The following is a 16,022-nucleotide window of genomic DNA, read 5'->3' as shown; positions in this document are numbered from 1 at the left end:
GACAATATACCGGCCACGCTATACCGCAAGCTGAACAGGAGTGGCCTAGAGCCCCGGGCACAGGACTTGAAATAGACCCTGTTGAACTCTGTCCACCGGTACCACGGGCGGGGGTGGATGGCTCTATCTTTAGTTCTCGTGATCTGGCCGGTTGCGACAGTATATGACAGGGAAAGAAGTATGCCGCGCAAGTTTCAGCAGCTATTCCTTCGACTAGAAATGGCCTTTATGAAGCAATGGATGCAAGACCAGTCGTGACCACGCGTTCTAATGGTTTCCATCGTCTGGGTAGCGTATGCCAAGCCTCAGGATCTGTAGATGATAATTGGCCGTCGGGTGGATTGTGATAGCTAAGGGATGTGTGGAAGGCAGGCTACCGAGGTTGACCGAGGGCAGGAAGACGTTAAGCGCGGTCGGAAAATCCTGCTGCTTCACCTTTTCAAGGTTCTCCGCCTTGGACTCCAGCCCTCAGACTTTGGTCCTAGTCCCGATCTTTAAGAACCCGTGATAGTGTTTTGTGAAAGGAGGTTTCCGGCAAAGGCCTGCTGTCTTTCTGCTTGACAAGAGCCGCATTCTGAAGCGAAATCCGAGTCTGCACCCCTGTGGTCTCATGGCAGGATAGTGAGACGTCAACGGGAGATCGTTCCTGATACGTCCCTTGTTCGAAGACGACATATGCCCCTTCGCCTGCTGCTGCTGCTGATGATGATGATGCTTGTTCTGGGCCACGCCTCCTTCGGTCTCCCGGTTCCAGATGCTGCAGCCCTCGCCGCGCGCATGCCAGGGGGCTCTGCGCTTTGCACAGTCGAATGAACTAACTGGGCTTCCTGCCCCCCCCCCCCCTGGCTCCCTACCAATATTGTACAGGTACCATGAGCCCTCCTGTACTTTGCGAGAACACCCGGGGACTGGCCTTCAGTGAGATCAATCACCACGGAGCCATTCTAGAAACGCTTGGATCTCGCCGTGAATGGTTTGGGTCGACGATTGGGTCCGCCGGGAGCGCAGAAGGGCGCTGAAGTTGATGTTGCTGGATACCTCGGCCCTGCAGCCGCCGGTGCCATTGGAGAACCAGTTTCGAAAGAAAAGAAAAGAAAAGAAAAAGCCTGATGCCCTGCAGAAAATGATCTGCGATGTATTCTGTCGAGTGTGTTGTGTGTAGAGCCATCCACCGAACGCGCAGGTGCATCCCAAGGTATTGGAATCAGCCGATTCACCTAGCGCAGACGATGCGCGGCGTAGGATAACCTCCACCAGGGGGCGATCGCGATCATCCAATAAGCCATCCTGCTTCAGGGGAGAGATGTAGCCATCGCATCCCAGTGCAGGCCAGCCGCAAGTCAACTCACATCATGTGTAGTCTTTGACCAAGATCTGTACCCAGTGTGATAAAGTCCACGGTAAGCTCCACCAGCTGTGACATTGGCTTCCGCTGCCGGTATAGCTGGACTTGGTCAGCAGACTGTCTTTTCCAGTGACTACCTCGACCCGGCCACCCGGTTGGGGACCGGCGTCTCTGTGTGGCATTGAATGTGAAGAAATCCATTGCGACATTCGTAGGTAGTTTCTGGGAGTCGTCGCTGACCATGGTGAGTAACTCCTTAAGAAGTGAGGCTATAACTAACCGACTCTGCCAGTCAGATAGCGCCCGATATAATACCAGACAGCCAGGGTTTCTTGTCCTGCTCAGGGTCCTTGTCCGAAGCCATTACGAACGTCGTCGAGGTGGTTGAAGTATGGGCTACGATGTCCGTAGACGACCGACGGTTTCTGGATAATGTTCCCCGAATCAGGGTTTCCCAGAGCTTTCGTGTAGGATCGCTGTCTTTCCATACTGTTGCTATCGTCTCTCAACTATATGTCTGGAAAAGTCACATCCTGCGTTCGCGTCGACTAGCGCGAGTAATTTAACGAGCATCAAAGCTCATATAAGTTGTTGTGGTGGTCGAGTCTCTCCTAAGGCCCATCGGACATTCTCTCCGCTGCGACGAGTAAACCGATAAAGCGTCCTGCTGCTGGCGAACGGTGGGTAGCGCTGTTCTCGCGATCAATCTGCAGGCCGTGATCATGGAATCGGTCATCTTCAGAACGTGCTGAACATGTTTGCCCGGCGAAGGAAGGTTGAGAATTGATGGTGTCGAGCTGCATGAAGGGGACTGTCCGGCTCCGGCTGCCCGCTCACCATGATTTCCCGGGCTATCGCAACCTTGGCCACGAAGGCTCCCTTCCTCACGTATCAATCGTACCTCCAGGTATGCAGGGCCTTCCTTCATGAGTTATCGCAGGCGATCAGGCAGCCACAGAAGAAAAGGATGTATTTCGTGACCCGCAGTATGAGATCCCGTTCTCCGTGCCTTCTGCAGGGGACGAAGGGCTTAGCGGCACTCGCAAGGCGTAGATATCCACTGTAGGAAGAAAGATTGCGATTGGCTACGAGCTGGAGCAAACGAGAGCCCTTACGTGGAAGATAGGGGAGAGTTAGCTGCACCTCCAGTTCTTCTCCGCATTCCTGTACAAGGCCAGGGGTTGTCAAGGCTGGAGGTGATGACGGGTTGTGAAATGCAGGTTGGCCCTTTACACTCGGTCCAGTGTCCAGCAAATTGAAGACAACCGACTCCGAAGGTCTAGGCAGTCAGAGCTATCACGCCCATGGCGACTGAGGTAGTGGGTGTTCAGCAGGCCAGCGGCTGGAGAACACCATGCGTCCGTTAGGATTTATCTGGGCCTGTTGCATTGTAGAAAAGTCAGACTGCAAAGACGGCCGTGAAGCCAGTGGCTGTAGAGCAGGTCCGGGTGGGCGGTCATCACACGCCCCGCCCATGGCCATGACCATCCATCCGGCAGGGGAGTTTCCTGCTCTGCTGCTTTGTAAAGGTGGCATACTGCGCGTAAGGCAGTGAATTTAATCGGCCCAGATGATGTCATTTTTGTGGACGTCAATCTTGTCGAGAAAGACGGTATCCGGGCAGTGAGGTGGCAAATGGCGGAGGCTAAGATATGAGCGCACCTGGACGTTCTTGTAGCTGCTAGAAAGTATCCAGGGGCGATGGACGACTTGGATGGATTGTAGCCTCGTCGCCTCAATGAAAGTTCCGAGCCCAGGCCATGCCTTTCCACTCTCCGATATCATCGTCAGTTGCATCTCCAAGAATATCGGCGATGGAGAGGTGTTTGAGACCTGATTCCAGAGCAATCAAACCGCGGTCTTCACTTACCACCACAGCTGCATTGATCAGTCAATTGTCGATATGCATCGTTTCTTCCAATGTTGGGGAAGATGTGGTCAAGCTTACTGTGCATGACCAGGCCAAGGCCACAATCGGCTTCTGGATTCTTGGTCGCCGCAGCACAGCACCATGTCTTCGGCCTTGCTCGATGAGACCCCTTAACGCAGAAGCCCACCATGCGCAGCAGTCTCACCACTATGGGACTGTTGCCGCCTCGCCCCACATTTATACCCTACAGAGGCTAGCTTTGGATTAATCTGTGGTTTCGAAATCAGCGTTCTTTTGCCTGGACCATGAATGTCATATGAGATTGTAGACCTACAAGATACTCCTTAGACAGCTGAAGCTGCTTATACCGGAATATAAAGTGGAATTTCTCATGTAGCTACCTCATCGAAGAGCGTAGCTGGCATCTCGTTTCGTCGGAGTTTGACATCCGGTTCATCGATTCAAGTTTGTCATTTAGCTCCTCCTAGGCGTTTTTGTCAAGGTGGACAGTGGCGTCTAGACGCATTCGGCACGGCATCTGCTCAGCCAATGCTCCGCTCTGTGTACATATACTCCCATTATTGTGATGAATGTGACACACTTTCCCAATGCTAACCAAGGGAGTGGCACAGCGCAGTGACTCGCACATGGAGATGCTGGACTCAGGCGTCGGAGTCCAAGACCCCGAAAAAGGATTGAACAAGCCCAGGATTCGAATGCACTGCCCAATATTCTAAGTCCTTCACGAGCAGAGGAAAGAGTAGAGACAGCCTTTTTCCCCCAAAGAATCAACTTCAAGCGATACAGCCATTGGCGCGCCGGATGCGCAGATACCAAGGGGACTCTGCATTTTGTGCAGCGAGAGCCAGTCGGAACGCCATGTGTGTCGGATTCCGGCTGCGAGATGACGCATTCAACGTGGTGCATCCCCTCACACTTTGAGCGATGCCAGGACAGGGTGCAGGGTGTGCTGCACTGGGTACTGGGGACCTCGGACACGGCTCTGAGGCTGTGCACCCCCCCTGGAAGCCTCGCAGGAACGAGAACACAGGCCTGGTAGTCCAGTATTTGCTGTAGACTGTGTTGCCTGGGTATCTCTCGTGGAACCCCATGCCGTTAGGGAATTCGTTGCTGCAATAGCTGTGGTGAGTTTCGTCTTCGACGGTCAGGAAGAGGCAGGTTTTGACAGACGATGTAGAGAAATGCTTGTTCCGCAGACGAGTTTCCCACTCGAGAGATGCGACTGAAGTGCAGAAGTCATTGAAAGCTGACTCAAAAAGTCAATTACTCACCTTCAACGCTGGTAGACTGACTTGAGTCGCCTTCGCTTGAGCCGCCTTCGCTGTCTGACGACTCGGCCGCCACTTCGCCTTATTGGAAAATGCCCGGCCGAACAGGCATTACATTCATGATAAGAGACGGAATGAGGAAGGTCCATACCCTATATACATAGATAGTGTCACCGGTGCCTCAGAGGCGAATGATTCTGAGAGTCGAGCTAGGTCGGAACCATACCATTGGCCCTAGTCAATGGTCAGAGTGGACCCTTGAGAGTGAAAACGAACAAAACAGATCCCGCAACGAAACAAATGAGCCAGAGCTTATCGGCAAAGAGCGGATTCAGACTGGATGCTTGGAATTTTCGAGGGTATGTCTCGCGCGCTTGGTGGTAAAGAGAGAATCGCTAGCATGGACGGGCTAGCAACATCGATGTAGAAACCATCCGATGCTTAGTTGAGCGCAAAATGCCTGCACTCGACCGAGACACTAATTCAAGGCCAGGCGGGACCATTGAAGAATTGATTCTGACTCCTCGGAACGACATCAACGCCGTCTGTCCATACCCCTCGTCCAGTGGACGCCAAGTCAACCCGTCGGATGCTGCGAACGAAACGACAATTCCGGATCGAGATCCTGGCATCGTCTTGCTTGGTGACGGTGAAAAAGCCGTTGGCGATGCGGTGCGAACTACGGCAAGCACATAGATCGTGTGATAAAGCTGATCCCCGACACGATGTCCAGCGTTTCTGTACGGCTGGCACGGCCAGAATCTCCTGGGAGCACTTGCAACGGAGGTTGTGGTTGAAAGCCCACACTTCGTGCTCCGATGTTCCAAGCTCGCGCGGACGTGTGATACGCAAAGAGGATATTGCAATGTTAGACTCCGCGAACCGAGGCTGTCTCTGTTTTCGAAGCTGCAGAAGTACTTTTTGGGGAAATTCGATGGCATTTCCTGCCTTATCTTCTTCGGTAGGTGGCGTAGCAGCTCGCAGCGCTCTGCTTGACTTCTTTTGCCAGCAACGGTCTGTGGGTACTTTACAAGAAACTAGTGGAACGTCCGTTGGCCCATCTGTATTTGCACTGCCGTGTACATCGTGTCTGATCCCCGGCTACTCTTTTCAAGACCTGATGGCAGGTCAAACGCCTGGTAGTTGGGCTGTAGCGGGGGCTACGTCCAGCCGCTGACAGGCCGTTTCTCCGGTCCTAGAATTACAATGATAGCTCCATGATCCGCTAGATTGAGGCCGATGGTTTAGACGCGAGGGTCTGTTAGACTACCCTGAAGCATGCGAGCAGAGCCTTGACAGTTGGTCGGGCAGACTGTTCGCGGACAAAATATGCGCTCGAAACAAATGAGTGAGGAGCGGATAAGAGGACGCCAGCCGCTTCGTCGATGTAGACGATGATGCGCTGATTCCCCACGACTCACTGGGGAAAGGTCTTCCCCGGACCCGCCTGGTTGTGTCGGTTGCGACGCACACCGTGCAAGCCGCTTGTCGCTTTCCACGATCGCGATCCACAGGAGTCGACTGCCCTGCTGCTTGAAACTGCTTGTCGCGGTTTCGGCACTCAACCAGCACCACCGTGTCGCAGCAGCACTGAGGGTAAAGCCCCACAGAGGTCACAGAATAGGTTGTGACCAGACACTGAAGTTCACTGGAGTTCAGTGCCAGGTGAGTGAAGGCTGTGGTCGCATCGGTCCGCTGCTTCGTAGTTATGTAGGACCAGGCGCGGCATATTTGGCCCTCAGTATTCCGAGGGAAGCAGTAAACACGCACTGCTTCAACGGCCATGGGCAGAGAAAGAAAACCCGTGCAGAACGCTGGACTATCGGGGCTTGGAAGTTATATCAAAGTCCACTGGCAGAGTTAGTCTGAACCTGCCCATGGTGATTATTCTTAGCAGCATGCGATAGGCGCGTGCTCCAATCGCAAGGTCTATTCGAAGAGCGGAGAGGCTGTGACGACGTCAGGTGTCGTTCATCCCGCGGTGCTGATGAGCGCGACAGGAGCGAATTATGCGAATGTTTGAGAAAAGCGTGACAAGGCGCTCAGGGTCTGCCCGAGTGTGGCCACTTGCGGTAGCTATCTACCATTACCAGAGCCTTCCACCAGAGATACTCAGAAGGCCAATTGTGCCTCTGGAAGGCGAGATTAATTCTTGAGATAGATCTGAGCCGTCACGGTCGTGATGTTCCATCGTCTGCTCCTGGGCATGTTGGACCCCAAGTATGAGAGGGGGATATCGGCGACCATAGAGCACCAGCCACTGACCCATGGGATCCCCAGTCACCCTCCATCCTGGACTTCTTCGAGAGAAGAAGATCGATAAATTGAACCCTTAGCATGAAGAAGAGGTCCTTTCTTCGAAGAAAAGAGAAAAGTAAGGAGTAAAGTCTACCGAATCATGCTTCCCAATTGTGGGGGCTGCTGACAGGCCGCCGAGGTGCCGGTCTAATTCATTATGGCCTGTGGACTTCTTTATCCCGAGTAGTTCGTTGGTCAAGCTCCCAATCCCAGGCAGCCTTGATCAAGATCAGCCGTGGGAGCTGTGCTCCAGCACTTGGTGTCTCGGAGTGACCCCCCTTGCGCCTTTTCTTTTGGATCGTCTTCGGCAGAATGGGCATGGGGATCTTCTCGACCAGCTCCAGCACGCCGATAATATGTGCATGACGAGCGTTAGAGTCAGTGTCGCCGATTTCATGCGTATAGTACCGCTGCTGGTACCGGCAGCACATCCGTGACGTGTCGGCTGGCGACAATTGCTGTCGCCCGCTCTACGAACTCGTTCAAGGTTGATGTGTACTCTCCCGGATCTGAAGGGAGTGCTGCGTTACCTGCCACCCCTGCGGCTCGGAATCAGAATCGGAGTCTGGACGTTCGCCATAAGAATGGGAATCCGAACCCGGCTCCAGTGTCGGACAGGTCATTCACGATATCAATGAGGCCTTGGATTGCACTGGAGTCTCGCGGCTCGTATCCCGGCGAGGCGAAATCCTCCGAGATGTTGGCTCGGATCACCCTGCCGCAGACGGTGTCGATGAAGCTGTTCTCCACCACGCACGCGTCGGGCCTGGGCGGATGAGGGGCAAAGGACTGGTTCAAAGCCCGCGAATGCTGAATTTACTCCTCTCAACGCAGAGGTCGGCTGGAGAGTAAGAACGCCCTCTTCGTTGGCGGCCGAGTGTGCCTAATCCGTGGCGGTGGGTTATCTTGATCCAGGGGTAGTCCGAGGGACTAAACACCGGATTGATCTGATATAGGACGGCGTTGGGTGGCGAACGCCCCAGCCTGTCCATGTAGAGCCGGTGGTGGGAGTACAGCAAGGCGAACAACTGCCTCCGGAGCTCCTGGGGCTGCTTCAAGCAGTGCTTGCTGGTGCAGACCGGATAGCTGCGTTTAACGGCAGCATGTCGGTCACGTTGAGGAGACATTTGCTGGGTAAGATCGAGAGCATCAGCCGACAAACAACACCCAAGGTAGATTCGAGCTCAGCTGCCAGATCCCCGATGATCAACTGGAATGATCCTCTGACGATGGAAAACATGCATCGAGCTCCCGGATGTGGGCAACTACTTTGAGGCCTCGCCCGCAGACGGAGAGTCCGCGTGGCATACAGCCGTCGCAAAGGTGAAGTAGGCGCTGGTCCTAGGCTACCCTCTGCATTACAGAGAAGATAGGATCCTCGGTCTGGATCAGGGCGTACCGCACGCGGCTACGCTCCGTGGAGAATATCGGCATGCTATTGCAGTTAATCTCTGGTTCAGCCGTGTTCAGGACGACATTAGCCTTGACGTCCTTTGACGTCTTGGATGGGTTCAATTCTGGGTGTAGTTCCCAGCAGCCAGGTTTCTTATGACCGGTTTTCCCGCAGTGATCGCACGTCCAGTTCTTGCGAATGTCCCACGGAATCTTCTCCTTGGAGTCGTTCTTCTTGGACTGGTTGTTCTTGCTCCGCTGCTTCTTGGGTCTTGAAGCTATTCAACCTCCGGCCTTTGAGTGCCGTAGTGAGGTTGGCGTTGGAACTGGGTACGCATCTCCTCTTGCACAATAACCTGGGTGAACTGGTCCCGCGTCGTACTTCCTTTGACATATCGAGATTGAAATAGGAAGTCAAGAATGTGGACTAGTGTTCTCCAAGGTTGCAAAGGATTCCCATTACCTGCATCGAGGAAGGCAAGGGCTCGCGGAGACAAGAACGGCATTTCCAGCAGAGTCCAATGCCGGTGCTGCTTCATGGCCTGAACGGAATAGAGCCCCACTGCAGCTGCAACGATTCTTTAGTTGTGTCTGCACTGAACACGCCCAATTGAGCAAAACCTGCAGCCAAGAACCCCAGCGGGCCAGAGCATCGGCGATGACATTGCCGAGGGGGGTACCATCAAGTTATACCCCTGGCACACGCAGCTCGGATGTCCAACGCTCGAGCAGATCAAGAAGCACCGCGGGTCATGAATACCCTGTCTCTTCACCGGCACGCGGCCACTTGGGGTCATCATGTGCCTGATGCTGCGTTGTGTTACTAGTATGTGTCTATACCATCCGCTTCGTCCACAAAAGTCTGCTTCGGTTCGCGTGCATGTCCCGCCTCAGTAAGAACTGCGCTCTTTGTTTTGGGATGTTCGGCGATATGGACGGCCTGCGCTGCTGCGAGGCTATGAGAAGAGATGATCTGGCCAAACAAGAGTTTCATCCAAGGAAAGAGAAGGAAGGAGGAAGGTCCCCAGGCACCGGAGGGGCAGACAGCTCCCACCACGAGGTCATGCATGGGCCCAGAACGCAGCCGTAGGCCTCTGGGAAGCATTTATTTGGAGGTATTTGTTCAAGATGCATTTGGAGCATGGGCATGATGATTACGGCGGAAGGGTGAGGAGGAAGACGGATAGGGATGGTGGTGCCAAGATTGATGGCAGGGAGGGTGCTGTATGCAACAACGAGCACAAAGTGGCTGCATTGAGGCCCAGGCGAGATACAGTGTGATATTCACTCCAGAACCAATGAGCCAGGCGTATATGGCATCTCATAACTGAACACCTGCCCTTTGAGGATTTCAGGAATCAGGTGGTCAAGGATCAGGTGTACCAGGACGCGGACGACCATGGATCGGTGGCATCCCCCAGTCCCCAGACACGAACGCTGCGCCCATCTGAATAGGTGCAGGCGTGTACTGTCATCTCGAACACAGCGTCATAGTCCAGCAAGATTGGCCTGAGAAGTGTGTGGGCCCGTTCAGTGACCCGAACAATAAAAGTCCCTGGGCCTCCTTGCTGGATTCAAAAGCAGTAGTAAAGAGTGGCTTGCAGATGTACTCACGGCTTTTGGAGCAAGGATAGCTCACTGCCACATCCCGACATCCCGAGATCTACCTTCGCATTTCACACGCTGACATTTGTCTACCGTGGTGCAGGGCCCGCAACTCCTACCTCGCATCAGATCATCTGCTCCGCACAACGACAACACTCGAGGATGTGCCACCTATGGTTGGCATGGCAGATTTCGCACCTGAAGCCGCGTCGACCTCCGTTGTATCTGCGCCGGACACGTCCGGAATCTATTGGGAAATCGTGCATCTGTCGTAGGATGTTTCGCATGCGCTGGACCCGCTGCTCTGTTAACTGAAACTTAACAGCTGGACCGCCCGGCCAGAAATGCTATCAATAGTGCGTACGCGACGAACGGTGAGCTGAAGAGTCATCAAGGGCGACAGATCCCGTTGAGAGCAGATGGGTGAGCGGTACAGAGCATGTAGGCCATTTCCCCAACCAAGGTCTTGTGTCCTGGTTCAGACTCGAGGATTGTCTGTAGTTGTGGTGAGTCGATCGGCCACGTTATCCGAGACGGGTCAGGCCGGCTTTTGTCCCTGTGCTCTGCTTCCTGCAGTGTCATTGAGCCCCCAGTCCACAGCGGTAATAGTCCATGAGGGACTGTGAGATTGGAACCAGGGAGTGGAACCGGTTCCGTACATTCAAGACTGACCTGGAGATGCAGAACAAAGCATTTGCCCAGTCATTTGTTCCTTCTGACTTCTCCCCCGACGTTCCGAACACGCTTCCACCTCATGACCTTCTCGTCATCCGGGCCGTTCATGATAGAGTCCCTGTCGTAGGCTTGCGTGCATCAGCCATCTCAATGTGGCCACCAGTATCACTTGAGAAGTGCTGGGACCGGGAAATGCTTCATGCAACCGGTGATGATTTATCAGCAATCTCGATAGTGAAAGGCACCACCAGAGCAAGGTAGAAAGACCCGGTTGCCGTTTTCTAGCTGCCAATGAATGGCACAAGAATTATACCAGTCTCCGCTACCATCTCAGAATTGCGCATGTTGAGAGTCTTCCAAATGTCCGCCTCGGAATATGTGGTTCCCCACAAGATCCGCTCGGAGGGGTTCACTGTTCACTACCATATTACGCACAGTTCGGCGCTGTCTCCAGTTTGAGAACTTATTTCACAGACCTTGCACTGAAGCTGATGCACACTGCGATCATGAGGAGCGCCGTGACGGGCACCTTAGCCCGTCAGGCCTCTACCCATGGGTGCTCTGGACACCCATGGAGTACTTAAGTAGTTAGTTCGACCAAAGGCTCTTCAGGCCTTCCTCTTTCATTTCTTCCTCAAGAACGGAATTCTTGCCTGGTTAGGTTCATCTACCTTAGACGATAACTCATCAATGCCGCCAAGACAGATGAGATCCCACTGTTGACTGTGCCCTGTGGATGCGGCACTTGTGGACACTACCAAGTGGCTTGATGATAGGATTGTGTTCGAACGAGAAGGTGGCTAAGAGCCGTGGCGATGATGAGTCTGGCACTGAGGTAGGGAACAAACAGGCAGGCATAGAGTAAAAGGGATTGAGATAAACGCGTCTGACTGTCCATCACCTGAAAGAAGGTGACTGTGGCCGATACGAGCAGATCCTCAGATGTCCGCCGTAGTCGTTCTCTGACTTTCAGTTAGGATATCACAACAGCTGTGCCGACAGGAAGGCGATCGATATCGCTAGGGTCGAACCATGGGAATTGACTTTTTACACCAACTTGGTCAGGGTAAAATAGAGAGACCATTGTGTTAAAGTGCCAAAACATATGGAGGCCAACGGGGCGAAGTCGATACTCTTAAAGTAACAGACTATGCAGTTCTGCAACAGAGACGAACAAGCTGACAACATTGCAACCTGTTCCGTGATTATTGGTGCTTGCTATTTGGGCGAATAATGTGGACGAGGCTTTGCCGACCCTTTTTCACACACCAATCCAAGCCACGGATGCACAAGGACGCGGCGTCTTGTTCAGTGTTCAGAGAGCATTGCTCCGGGAGGTAACAAAGGCACCCGTTCAAGTGCCATCTCTCACAATCAGACGACTGCCACACCTTGCAAATAATTAACCAAGAAGACCCATGAACCTCTGCACGTCATCTTGACGGTACGACGACTCGCCAGCAGTGTAGAGCCGGCGACTATTTGCCTCGAGCGCGGTTGATCTGGGTTGAAAGGGTCACCAGCTGACTGTGCTGGTTTGGTCGGATCCAGACTTCTAGCAGCCTTTTCTAACCAAGGGCGATATGACGCTTAAGGGACCCGCTTGGGTATACTTCACGCACGTGTCTGATGCCTTGAACCAGCGCAGTCAGACTAGCAGACAGACACCATGGTTCCTTAGCTGGAAATCCTGATCCTTCCAATGCAGGTCCCACCTTTGGCCGAGAAATCGAGCTTTCAGACCGGCATGCATGATAGCTTAAGCCTTCGTAGGATGTGCCTCGACAGGCAGTATGGCAAGCAACCTCAGCACATCCTACTACAGGAGGTAAACCTCCCTGCTGGTAGCGAGGCAGGCCGACGAAGTGTAGGTCTTGCCGAATCCCACGCCACCCGCATTGAAGATGCCGCCCTAAACGGCATTCTTCCCTGCCGAGGATGGCGTGAACCGCAAGTTGAACGGCTGAAACGCTCCAGCTAGAATCTGCATGCCTGATATGGGGATCTCGTCACGGGGATCCCGACAAAGTTTGCAGTCCTTTGGTAGGTTCAAGAAGCGTTGGAGTGCGGCAAAGGTCCCCTCGCTTAGACGGTCAATTAGAGAATCCATGAAGTTATTCGCCGTGTCCTGCAAGTTTTGCAGAAGTTGCAAAGGACGGGAGCAAGGGTCCTGAAACGGTCTAGCAATGCGTGGACGCTTCATTTTCCGCCACATTTGTGAGAGGAAACTGCGAAACAAGGAAGAGAACTCCCTTGTTGGACACCTCCACCAGGTCGTTGAGGCGTTCCTGGCATGGGCAATCTCCGGATATCGTCCGCAACCCCAGAAGGTAGGATCCTCTGCTCCATACCGCAAAAGCTGGGTCGGTGTCGCGTTGCTTTACCAAGCCATCCGCGACACCAATAAACAGATGCAGCAGACTCTGCGTCTGCGACTGAAGTATCATGGGCGGTGCCACGGAGCACCCTGCTCAATTGCGTCATCCTGCTGCTGGGGATGGCCAACATGCCGATGTGTTCAAATAGAGATTGGGCCCGAAGGTTAGTCGCAGACTCTGGAACTGTTGAACACCCGCTTTTGCTGTCTTTGGTAACGGGTGTGCGTCATCACGGTTTCGACAGTCTGACTGTGGACAATACCATCTCGTACAGCCAGAATGCGCATTTTCTATGCAGCGAATCCTGGATTAACGACCCGTCCAGGTCTGCCAAATAGATTACCTTTCTCCCACTGAGGGCAGGCACATGTCCGCCATCCGGCACCGCATTTGAAATCGAATTTCGTGGCGCAGTTGCGACCATAGGCTAAAGGTTGCTGTGAGAATGAAATATCTCAAATTGAGGTCAGGGGCACCGAGGTCATGTGGTTACAGCCCTGAGCGAGTTGAGCCACAGCACCGCGAACATAGCACCGTCGCCACACTTCCTGCGAGCGCCACGTGGGGAACTTCGCGTTCGTCCGAGCAAGCCGCATTCGCAAAGCATCAGGGTAAAAGCGAGTTAGCTGTCGGGGCGCAGAGTGAATCAGAACCTTGCTCCTGTCCACGTGTACTATGGCGATGAGCCCTTCTCCCGCACTGCAGCAGCAACGAGTCTCCTGTGCTTTTCTTCTCCACGCTCTCCCTCCTCTTCCCCCACCCTCTCCTCTCCCATGCTCCGTCACCAAATGCAAGTCCTAGGAGAACCTCCGGGAAAGCTGCCTCCCGCAATCCTTGCACGTTTGCGTCTGCGGGTCATACAAGACCGTATGACGTCGACACAGCAGCACCAGCGAGCCGAACTTCCGTGGGCAACGAGCGCGGTCTCGGGGCAAGGGGAGCTCATACACACGAAGCGACGGGGCTGGTTGTGGGTGCACTTGTTCTCGCTGCCGGGCGTCGGGACCAAGGCTGCAGAGCGCTTTGGCAGAGGCGGCAGGGATTACGCCCCTTGGTCTTGAGTCTGTCCAAGGTCTGTCCACTTGAAGTCCAGCAGCGAGTTTGTCCGAGGAGAGGGTTTACGGTACTGTTCCAGTCTTGCGCATCGGTAGCATGTGGAATCTCATAATAAGCCCTGTGCGATGAACCAGGCCCATCCGCGGATTTTGATAGCAGAATGACGAGAGCCATGTTTGTCAATCGATACCATATTTCGACGATTCAATTCGAGGGAAACCCTATAATACCTTCCACTTGGCAATGCGAGATCAAGCTTGGCCGCTTGGGCTGGAAGTGAGAGTGCCCCGGGGTATTCTCAATAACAGGGAACAGTGCGTGTTGTGTGGACTATCGGTCAGATTGAAGACTGTTGCGTGGAACAATCGCCTTGGGTCAGCTCGAGAACCTGTCCTGGAGGGGGGCTGCGCGACTAATCATTCCAGCGGGTGTCTTTCAAAACGCCAGCAAGGGGAGACAATTGTGTAGGGCATCAAAGCTACCAGACGACTGAGAACGGACCTTGACATTCGGGCTCTACCTCAAGGCACAAAGGGGTTTCTCTTCCAAACCTCGCCCAAGGATGGAAGGTCTTCACTGCTTGAGCCGTGAGCATCATTGCGGAAGCTTAAGGACCGGGACTCAGACCTCAGCTCAACACTGAGAGTCAATCCAGTCGGCTTCCAAAGAATCATCTATCATTGGTTCAATTGCACAGCATCCAGTCCAATGTATCGATCATGATCGCAAGTACCGCCTGAGCAAGGAGAGCTCGTAGCCGAGTTCGCAGGGTCAGGCTACAGCAGGCCGCAGTGCACCTGGTCGGCGATGATGCGGTGTGGTTGGATGAGAGGTCCACACTCGCGATGGGTTTCAACAGTTGTCAATCGCGCTCCCAGTGGGTTAAGTCTCCAACGAGTGAGAGGGTCTCGCAATCTCTTCGCCGCAAATGCATCACAACACTCGACGAGTTCACAGCGACAGTGCGACTTAACGGCCAGACAAATAGCTACAGTATATTGGGGAGAGGGCCACTGTGTCACCGCTCCAACAGACCTCGAGGACTTCGAGGGTACATTCTCCAAGGCTGGATTGGTGGCTCGACTGGGAATCGGATAAGGACGTGAGACTATCAGAAAAGAGATGAAAGTGGTTCTACCCGACCCCTGATGGAAGTTGGCTTGCCGTGCAGGCGGAGGCGAGAGTAAAATCCCGGTCCTGGAACCGCGTGTAATCATCAGTCTCCACAAAGGCTAATGGCCCAGCTGTTCTTGATCTGGTCTCTGGGTCTGGCGAGTCATGATACAGGATCCAGAACGATTCTCGAAATATAGAGAGAGCCGGTAAAGAAGTGGATCGAAGTAGTAGTGCGGGCGGCAATGCATGCAGTGGAGATAGAGTGATCTTGAGCCTGCGGTGGGTGACCATCTTGTGTCTGCAAGCCTGGTCGCCAAAGTGACAGTCTCTGACGTGGAAACGACGGGACAGGACAGCCATCGCGAGCTTCTGGCCTGGTCGAACGAGACTGCACTCTTTTGCCTGCCGCGAGTCACTGTGTCATGTTAAACCCAAGAACGATTGCCAGGCCGTCCCCACAGTGTTCAGCCTCGCCTCGAGATTATCACAAAAGGCTCACTGCAAGAGACAAAGCATCAAAGTTGTCTCATTAGCTAAGATCACATGGGGTTTGTCTGTCCCATGGATGGAGCCGCGACCCTATGCGGAGGAAGTTGGCTACCACCCGGAAGCCGGCTTACTTCTCGCAGTCTCCGACAGGTGCTGACCTTCTCCGGTACTCCCAAATCGCCGTCGGATCTTGTGGCCGCGATGACGATCATTCAGCGGCCTGAGTGGTCGAAAGATCCTCATCTGAAGAAGATGTCGAGCTTGATCACTATGTTGTCTTCCTTGGGCAGCCCGGTCAATATTTCCCTTAGCTTCTCCCACTTGACGCATCGGTGCAGAGCTTGGCTGAGATTCTTGCCGGACTATGAGTTTAAGGGACCGGCGTACACGTTTATTTGCTTAATTTCCTCAACCATGATCGGGTCTTCCTTCCGGTAATCCCACAGGCCGGGAAACGAGACGAAGACGCGTCGGCGACGGATCCTCACCAGCAGCGCCATCCGTGTCGC

The sequence above is a fragment of the Aspergillus aculeatus genome (genome assembly GCF_001890905.1).
Source record: "Aspergillus aculeatus ATCC 16872 unplaced genomic scaffold ASPACscaffold_4, whole genome shotgun sequence".
Taxonomy (NCBI): domain Eukaryota; kingdom Fungi; phylum Ascomycota; class Eurotiomycetes; order Eurotiales; family Aspergillaceae; genus Aspergillus; species Aspergillus aculeatus.
Note: the sequence above shows the minus strand (reverse complement) of the source record.